This window comes from Dendrobium catenatum, unplaced genomic scaffold, assembly GCF_001605985.2.
Source record: "Dendrobium catenatum unplaced genomic scaffold, ASM160598v2 fragScaff_scaffold_665, whole genome shotgun sequence".
Classification (NCBI taxonomy): domain Eukaryota; kingdom Viridiplantae; phylum Streptophyta; class Magnoliopsida; order Asparagales; family Orchidaceae; genus Dendrobium; species Dendrobium catenatum.
The window spans coordinates 1,322,849-1,332,514 of NW_021319127.1; the positions used below are offsets into that span (position 1 = coordinate 1,322,849).

Below are 9,666 nucleotides of genomic sequence, written 5' to 3' on the forward strand. Positions count from 1 at the left end.
TAATTACAAAAGATAAAAAGACATAATTTAAGTGTTCAATATATATAACATCTGATTAATCATCATTTCCAAAAAAAAATAATTTTAAATAGAGTTATTATAACTAAATTTAATTTACTTCATTTTTTATAGAAAACATGCATGTTGTAAAAAATGTCATTGTGTTATTATGATTTAAAACATGATTCCTCACTAGGTTGTGTTATAACTCACCCCTATCATGGAACAAATGTACAAAGGTATCATCCGTAGAAATTTAAATGAGGGGAAGAGAACCAAATGTATACCGTAGATGCGACGCTCTGAGAGAGGTATTTATTTGAAACAACTATAGTATTTTAAATATAATTGTAGTTTAGTAACACTTATAATATATATATATATATATATATATATAGTTTGTCAATAGTAATGATAATGAATAATCATTCAACCACTTATTTTCGCCTCATTAGATCGAGCATCATGGCCGGGTCATAATAAAATAGGATTGTGATAGTGGGCAATATCATCCCCAAGGATTAAGTACCAAAAGGCCCCAAAAACCATATCAAGGGCAAAAACCTCATTAATCACAATCAAATTCACATGCCAAAAAACAAAGAGCAACAGCTAAGACAAATTGTCAAAGATCAACTATGAATGCATGCTTTTGAAGATAATCCTTACATATAATGCCCTAGAAATGCCCGATGAAGGGCAAGAAAATGAACAACTAAAGAAACGGGCAACTAAGCTACATAAGGTGAAGCTGATTTATCTCAATGATAAAGAAAAATACTAATGTTTATAAAAATGGGAATCACATGAAGACATAGATCACATCTGGATGGTCGAGCATACACATAATCAACATCCCCAAAGACATTATGCTCCGCCAAAAAATTAGAATGATGCTTAAACCTCCCAAGGAGAGGAATAACCTCAAGATAATAAAAGATTAATTGCTGCCAGAAAATAAACCCTCCAAGTAACAAAAGGGCTATGATGCACCGACACTTCTCCTTAATGACGTATGCAGTGTCTGATACGTATCCAACACTACACGCATTCAACACACTTCTGATACCGTATTGGTCACGTCAAAGGTGTGTCCAATTAAAAAAAAAAATATTTAAAAAAATTGGACGCATGTGTATTAAAAATTTTATGAAAAAATTTTAAGAAAATTTATTATATTTCAAGTTTTTTTATTTAATTAAAAATAAAAACTTAATTTTTTATACCCTCTCAACAGCCCCAAATCAATTGTCCACACTCAATACCCCATTCCTCGAACATCCTACTTTCATTTCTATCAGTAGAACGAAGTTAGGGTTTCAACAAAATGTCCGATATCATTGTAACATCAACGTCTGACGCCGCCACAACATCAATGTTTCAAAACCATTGGAAAATCAAAGTTTGATGCTAGCAATTTCTACCCCTATAATCACACCCTCGCATCATCTCGACATCTCATCTTTGACCAACATCATCTCAAAAGAAACGACCGACATTGTCTCAACATCGATGCTAGCATTGTTGACTCCCCTCTCGACACTTGAAACATGACATCGACGTTTGAAACACGACATCAACGCCCAACTCTTCACACCTTAATATTAATCATTTTAAGCACAAATCCTTGTTAAATGATTTCCTATTTATCAATTATATTTAATATCCTACTAACTCAAATGTTATATACACTATTTTTAGGATATAAAAATGATAACATTGTGTCCAATATTTTTAATAATTAACTTTTTCCGTGTCCGTGTCGTGTCATGTAGATTACATGTCTTTGTATCATTGGGTAGAGGAAGCCAACAATCTTCTTGAAGCACTAATGTAGTTGAAGCAAAAATGCAGCAGCATCTACATGCCTAGAGAAAAATTTATTCTAGATGCCTAGAGAAAAATTTCTTCTAGTTTGATAAACACATACGAATTAGTGAATGCGAAGACCAACCTTCTCTCAACTCTTCTTTGTTCCTTCCTATTCTTCAAGATGTAATCCTGCATTTCTTGTAATTAGAGGATTTTTCACATGTATTCCTTTTCTAGTGTCTCTTCATGTAAATCGTAAGAGAATGGAATTGATCTTGCAGGATATTCTACGAATCAAAAGGAACCCTTGTAAATAGCGCAGGACTAACTTGTATTTCTCAGCAGCAGTAGCATTCTTCAATCATATTCAGACCCAATAGTCTTGCTTCAAAGGTAAAACACCTTTCTTAGAGCCAATGTCACACCCCAGTTTGACTCACTCTCTACCACGAACTGGAGCATAACAGAGAAAGATTTCAACGTATCAAACTCCACACTTAACAACATGAAGCATGTAATATACCTTATTGAACCTCAACATAATTAAAACAAATACAGAGCTCTATTAAAACTTTTAAAATTCATTCACATACCCAAAAGTCTTTACATCTAGCATTCAGATCTCGCTTTAGATCTCTTGCACCCCAAAACATACTTACATCAAAAGAACGATCACCTCTTTTTATTGTCCCAAGGGCTAGTTCCCCTTTCCTACAGTACAACCACCGCTAATGAGCTTGGCTCAATGAAATACGCAAGCAAGTTATAAGAAATAATAATGAACCATTAAGAAATACCATAACTATACTAACATAATTAAAACACATATTGAAATGTAATATTGATCCTGAAAGTGCCTAGCAGTATTATTTATCTTACCAAAACTATTCCACATCTTTAAATAAGTTATAGAATGACTATAAGCTTTTGCACCATTCAACTTTCCAATTCAAGGTTGGGTCTAATTTCCCAACTTTTAGAATGGAAGTTGTTCTCTCATTCAGGGTTGAGTCAAATTTCTAGAATTAAGAGTGTAGGCTTACCTCATCAGGTCTTTCGTCTTTACTTGTGCGGGCCTATCCCCCATATATAACTTATTTCACTTTTCATATAGTCATCATTTTTAGAGCCAATGGCATATGCTTTTGATGATATAGTTGCGCTTTAGCTTCTCTTCAGTTACCCTTTAGCTTCCCTTTAGGTGCCCTTTAACTGCCCTTTAGTTGCCCTTTAGGTGCGCTTTAGGTGCCATTTAGGTGCGCTTTAGGTGCCCTTTAGGTGCGCTTTAGGTGCCCTTTGCTTGCACTTTAGTTGCGCTTTATGAATATTTACCCTTCTATGCTTACTAAATCATTTACATTGCTAAAGATTATCCTTTACATAAACAAATTCATACATAAACAACCATATTCATTCAAATAATCAAAATAAACTAGAATACATGTGATCATAAACATAATGAAGATGGAGTGCAATAATAAAACATTTATTAATTCTTATAACCTTGTTTGGGTATCTCACCTCGGTATCCCGATTCTTTCTTCTTTTCCTTTTGTAAACAACCTTCACTAAACTTCCTCATTCAACGCAACACCTTCTCTTTCTGTAATACATTTAGCAAACCAATTTCAACAACCCCTTTATTTCAGCAAATCGCAGCAGTAACTATTACTTACTTTCAGCAAACAACAATACCCTTACATGAATTTAGCTTTTCCTCCATTATCCTTACTGATTTCCACATTCAGCATTCAAAAAGAGTGACAGAAATTCACAATTTATGCATTCTTGAACTGCAGCTTCTCCAACACTAATCGTAGATTCAACACTTGGTTTCTCCAACTTCCAACAGCCGAATCCTCTACTATTACTCAGCTTGCTTGCCCGCTGCTTCAATTCCAGGTGATGGGCAAATGAAAGTAATGAAAGGGACTTATAGGTTTACTAGTGCTTTACCGTAATATATAATATTATTATAAGATAGTGCATTCTCCACTACAATTCCACTAATATTCTAGCCATCTGATCTCCATCCAGCCCATGCATATCAAGATTAGTGGAGACTATAGTAACAATTAATAAATTGTTGTCAATTAATTGTTATTCATTAACTATAATATTAACTATAATACTAAACAGTTATTTAAAAGATACCTATTCACAGACATTTAAGATATATTGATACCAAAATTACTCGAAATTCAATATCAAATTTGATGAAAATATTTTTGATACTTTCTATATGTGAGAGAATATAGGGGAAATTTGTATGTTTATCTTTTTGGACCAAAATTTTGGGTATTATAGCCAAGCACCTTCATAGGATTGCACGGTTCTAGGATCGAACCTGATAGCCAAAAAAGGAAATAAAATTGAAGTACAGAGAGAGTATGAGAGGATAACAGATCCAAAGAGAAAGAAAATGACTTGAATTTTATTATAGCAAGGGTGGGGAGTCTATTTATAGCTATACCCCAAGGTATTTGGGTAAACTAAAATTTACACAAACAACCCTTCAATACAAAACAAGTTAAAATAGCTTTATAAGTGAGCTGATAAAAAGAATTAAAGAAAAATAGAACAATCTCCATCCTGATTCTTTATTTCATCAATATCCAAGAAACCAACATTAAAATTCCACCCTCATCATCTTCAACAAGTCTAGACAATGCTGAATTTTTCAAGAAGCTAAAGCCTTAGCCAACTTATTTAATGCATTATAGTCCTTTGAAATCGTTACAATCTCCATAATCCCTACAGCAAATGCCTCCTTGATGACAAGGAACCTCACATTTATATGTTTAGTTCTTTCAGGACACATAGGATTATTGGAGAGAAATACTACACTTAGATTATCACAAAACACTAGCCCAGGAGAAATCAGTTGCTGAAATAATTCCAAAATTAACTCTTTCAACCAAACAGCATTTTTAGGGTTTCAGATGCAGCAATGTATTCACCTTCTGTTGCAAACAAAGCTAGAACCGGTAGCAATATTGTCGTCTACCTAACTGTGTTTCCAAACATTCTAAGGACATAACATGTAAGTGATCTTCAAGCATCACAAAATCCTTCAAAATTTGAATTTACAAACCCAATGATAACTTCATTCGAAGAATCCCATTTTTCATACTTTAATCACAAGGATGTGATTCCATTTAAGTATCTTAGTAACTATTTTATAGCCATGTACCTGCTTATAATTCTGAGTGAACAAGCCAAATCAAGCTTACAACAAACCATAGCACACATCACACTAAACACAACGTTTTGACAGAGAATATGATTCATATATGATCTTTCAACATCATCACCTGGTTATTAATCCTTGCTCAATTTAAAATCCTATGCTAAAGGTGTAGAAAAAGGCTTAGAAGCTGACATCCAACGCCTGCTCACAATATTTTTTATGTATAACCTCGAGACAAGAACAATTCTTACCTCTCTTCTTTTTTTATGATCTTCATTCCAAGATTTATAAATAGGACCAATATCCATCATCTCAAACTCCACCTTGAGCAAAGCCTTCAATCTTGTAATTTCTTGTAAACAAGAATTTGTAAGTTAAATAACATTAATAGAAAGTAAAAGATGGATAGTGTTATTGACCTCCTTAGATTTTAAATATACACAAGAATCATACAAGAAACAAGTCAAACCAACATCAAAAATATATAAAGCAACGAATCAAATCTTTTATACCACATTCATGGAGACTATTTCAACCCATATACAAATCTTTTTAATAAAGATACTTAATTTTCATCTTCCATTTCAACAAATCTTTCAGGCGAATTCATATAGATAGTATCCTCCAATTCTCCAAACAAAAATATGATTATGACATCCATTTGCTCAAGGTGCATGTTAAATTGCACAACATGACAAGTAAAACAAGTTACATGCATGCCTCATCATTTGAGAGAAAATTTCAACATAATCTACATCGTTTTCTTCCGTAAAACTCCTTGCTACAAGCCTATCTTTTAATCTTAACTCATCTACATCAAGAATTAAATCCTGCTTTTTGAAAAACTATTTTCAGTTGACAATCTTCTTGTTCAAGTATTATTCTTCTTGAGGGAAATTATCTCTTTATTTATGACGTGCTGCCAATTATTTCTCTCAACACTTTCTATGGCTTCTTTATAGGAACTTGATTCATCACCTGATAGGAAATTAGCCATAAATGCATAAGAAAAAACATATGCATGTCCCTACCTTTGTGGTACATGAACCATACACCTAGGTCTGTCCATTGATTACCAAATGTTCATCTTTTCATTTCTTCAATGTTTTCTTAACTACACTCGTCATTTTCTGCTTCAGTTCATTCTCGATCATTGCCTTCAAAAATTCCATGATTCTTTGACTGTTCAACATGAGTTTGAAATTTATAATTTGTATCATTAGTCGTGTTTCGAGCCATAATTCTTGGAATTAAATCTGTCATTTAGTTGTTCATTAAACACTCTCAACTTATCAAACATTCATGACGACCTAGTTCCAAATACCAAAACTTTTATCGTTTACATTCTCAGTATATCCAATAAATTATATTTCAAAGCCCTTAGTTTCAATTTTTCTTGCCTAATATGAGCATAAGCAATACAACCAAACACCTTTAGATTGTCATAGGCTCCTAGTTGCCCACGGCATCTTTCTTGTGAGGTCTTTAACTCAATAGTTGATGAAGGACGTCAAGTTATCAAATAAGCAACTATACTGAGTACTCAAAATTTCCTGTATTATTAACCATGCACCATATGCTTTCAAGGTCTTGTCGTAGCATTCAAGTAGACCATTTTTCTGAGTAAACCTCACGTTGTGATGTCGTTCTACTTCTTGCTCCTCATAATACCTCTAAAGTTGATTTGAGTACAGCTCAAAGCCATTGTCAATGCTCAACTTTTTGACCTCCTTTCGTGCTTAAATTTCAACCAGAGGCTTCCATTCTGTGAATTTTTCAGACATCATTTTTTCCTATCAAATATACCAATAATTTATGAACAATTATCACTAAAAAAATAGAAAGTACCTTACTATGTCATGTAACTCATTTCTTGCAAGACCCCTTTAAATACACAATCTAGAATCTCTTTAGATTTATATCATGAAATGACAAACTTCAACCTCTTCGATTTCCCTGTTGAGCTGTAATTTCTTCCCAGGAATCCCACAACTCACCCACGATCCCATATCCTGATGCCGTAACGACTCTCTCACGACACAAAAAGGACTCTTCTCATTCGACTGATACACGCGCACATAGAGAAAGAAGGATTTCGGAAGGTTACCTCAGAAACAATCTCGTCCGCCTGACCGGCCGACTCCGACCACACAAGCCGGCCGCCGCCATCCCGACGCCGAAACCGCTGGTATATATAATAAAAAAAGAAAAAAGAGAGATGGAGAGAAAATAGAGCATTTTAAAATACGTACAACAAATTGGGAGCAATTTGAAGGAAACATTGGGGTTGATACGGTCCGCAGAAGACCTTGGAAATTTTTTTCAAAAATTATGGACTTAGAAAAATTTTTGTGAAGATTGGAAAATGCTCAAATGACCATTCAATTTGGAAATAATTGCAATATTAATTCATTGATAAATTAAATGATGAAAAAGGGATTTTCAAGCAGATGTAAGCAATTTGAAGGAAGTCTCGGAGTTGATCCAGTCCCCCGAAGCCCTCGGTCTTCGAGATTATCCGACCGAGGGAGCGCAGACACTACTTTTCCAATCTTCTCGCCGTTGATTCGCTCCGGGCGAGTCGAGCCAAAGGGAAAATGCCCTCCTTACCTCCCAGCGCCGGGTAGGGGACGCCGGAAGGCTAACGAATTTTCGAGGGGAATAAAAGTATTTTTAAAATTAGTATCACAACAAATTGGAGAAGACTCAAGGTAGTCCAGAGATTGATCTGGTCCCCTGAAGCCCACAGTCATCAAGTTTATCCGACCGAGGGATTAAATATTTGAAAATATTTATGGGGTCGATTCGCTCTCCCAAACCTCCTCGTCGTTGATATGCTCCAGCTAAGTCGAGCCCAAAGGGAAAATGCCCTTCTTACCTCCCGACGCCAGGGGAGGGGACAACGGGAGGTTGTCAAAATTTTTAGTAAAACAATAATGAACTTGGACAAAAAATTGAAAATTTATTTGAACAATAAGTCAAACATAAAATCAATTATAAATCAAATTCGATCAAACAATATTAGACTTGGACTTAAACTCAAACTCGAACCAGACTTACACTCAACATGACTATAAGAACTTGAACTTTAATGAGTCACTTGGAATTGAACCTAAATTAAAATATAAGAAATCAAAATTTAAATTAATAAACATACAATCAAGTTGGGAATACAACTGCTAAGTGATAAATTCAAGTCATTCAAATAAATATCTACTGATACAAAAAGGGGACACTCACACCATCAAGTTTCTATTTTAAGTTATTTAAAATAAATACAATAATAATAAAAAATAATCACTTGGAAATTAATAAATAGAGCAGCTTCTGAGTACACTGCAAGAAACGGTGGTAGACATGCTCTAGTGTAATAGATCTCTTATAAGTGAAGAGAATCAATGTGCCACAAGCATAAAAGTTGGATGCATTTAATGAGTTCAAAGTGAATGAGGTCTATGCATAATCAATTCTATGCAACTCCAAGAAAGTTTGTTAATTTGATTGAAAACAACAATATATGTAGCAAACTTACAAGTATATGTGAAAGCCCCTACGACTTGGTGTAGAAGACTCCTGAATTATGCAACAGTCCCCTACAGAAAAAAAAACTTGACATGCAACGAATGTCATAACTTGCAATGCACACGACACATCGTATAAAGGAGACCTGCCATATTCACAAAATATCACGTACGAACAATATGTTAAATAACTACAAATACCGTAAAATCCTATGAGCCATTAAAGGAGGCTAATTATATGTTCAACATTTTGTAGGTGGACAAATGTGAAAGGACTACGGCTCATTTGCAAGAATAACCAAACAATACTTCTAATGACACCGGATCTGCAACATATGTACAAGTGGACAGAAGGCGTTTGTAGATCCTTAAATGAAATATAGGTTATTTCTAAATGAAATCACTAACACAATGGATCATATTTAAATATTTTAAAATGCCCCATATGTATGAGATGTGATCCCCTAAACTGAAATGCTACACCCAGCATGTGCTCTGACAAAGGCAGTAAAATTCTAAACACAAATGTCTGAGAATGCTGCGTAGGGTCAAATGCTACAACCTGTATGTGTTGTGATCGTCACATCTGAATCCCAAATCCAAAGATTCGAGAATGCTATGCGGGTCAAATATTCAAGTCTCATCCTCCTCAAAGAACTGGAGTCGACACAACTTGAATTACAAAATGCCTCCAAAAATTCTACAAAAATACAAGTGACTTTAAAGTCACCTCGATGATAACCGTGTTGACAGGAAATCTCAACCACAGGGGTCAAATCTCAAATCAAACAAAAGTCCAAATTCTTGAAGTAAAATCTATCACCTAAAAAATTTAAAACTAAAACATATTCACCACCCGCAATTGTTTGTCAGGGGTGATAAATTGGAAATAAACCTCAGCTCACAAAGAGCGAATGCATATCAGGTGTATCACTAGGATTCATCCTCAAATAGTCTCTTCCTAGCAGGGACGTGGCACGTGCCCTCTAATCGGGCGGTTTTGCCGCAAAATGACACCATTATATTATGATCACGACCAATGCCCGCATGTTCCCTAACAGCATCAAACCATTGAGTTATGAATCATAGGGTATATTCGATAGGCATAAAGCCCTCTATCAGCTAAGGTGGATTCAGATATAT

The 9,666-nt window shown here is 34.6% G+C and overlaps 1 protein-coding gene across 1 annotated transcript in view; it reads right to left on the bottom strand.

Moving 5' to 3' along the window:
- LOC110099513 overlaps positions 1–7,192 on the bottom strand; it is a 29,860-nt gene extending 22,668 nt beyond the window's left edge. Inside the window, exon 1 of the mRNA XM_020826694.2 lies at positions 7,110–7,192. The gene's annotated coding sequence lies outside the window, so the exon portion shown is untranslated. The remainder of the gene's footprint in view (positions 1–7,109) is intronic.
- Between the last annotated feature and the right edge of the window lie 2,474 nt (positions 7,193–9,666).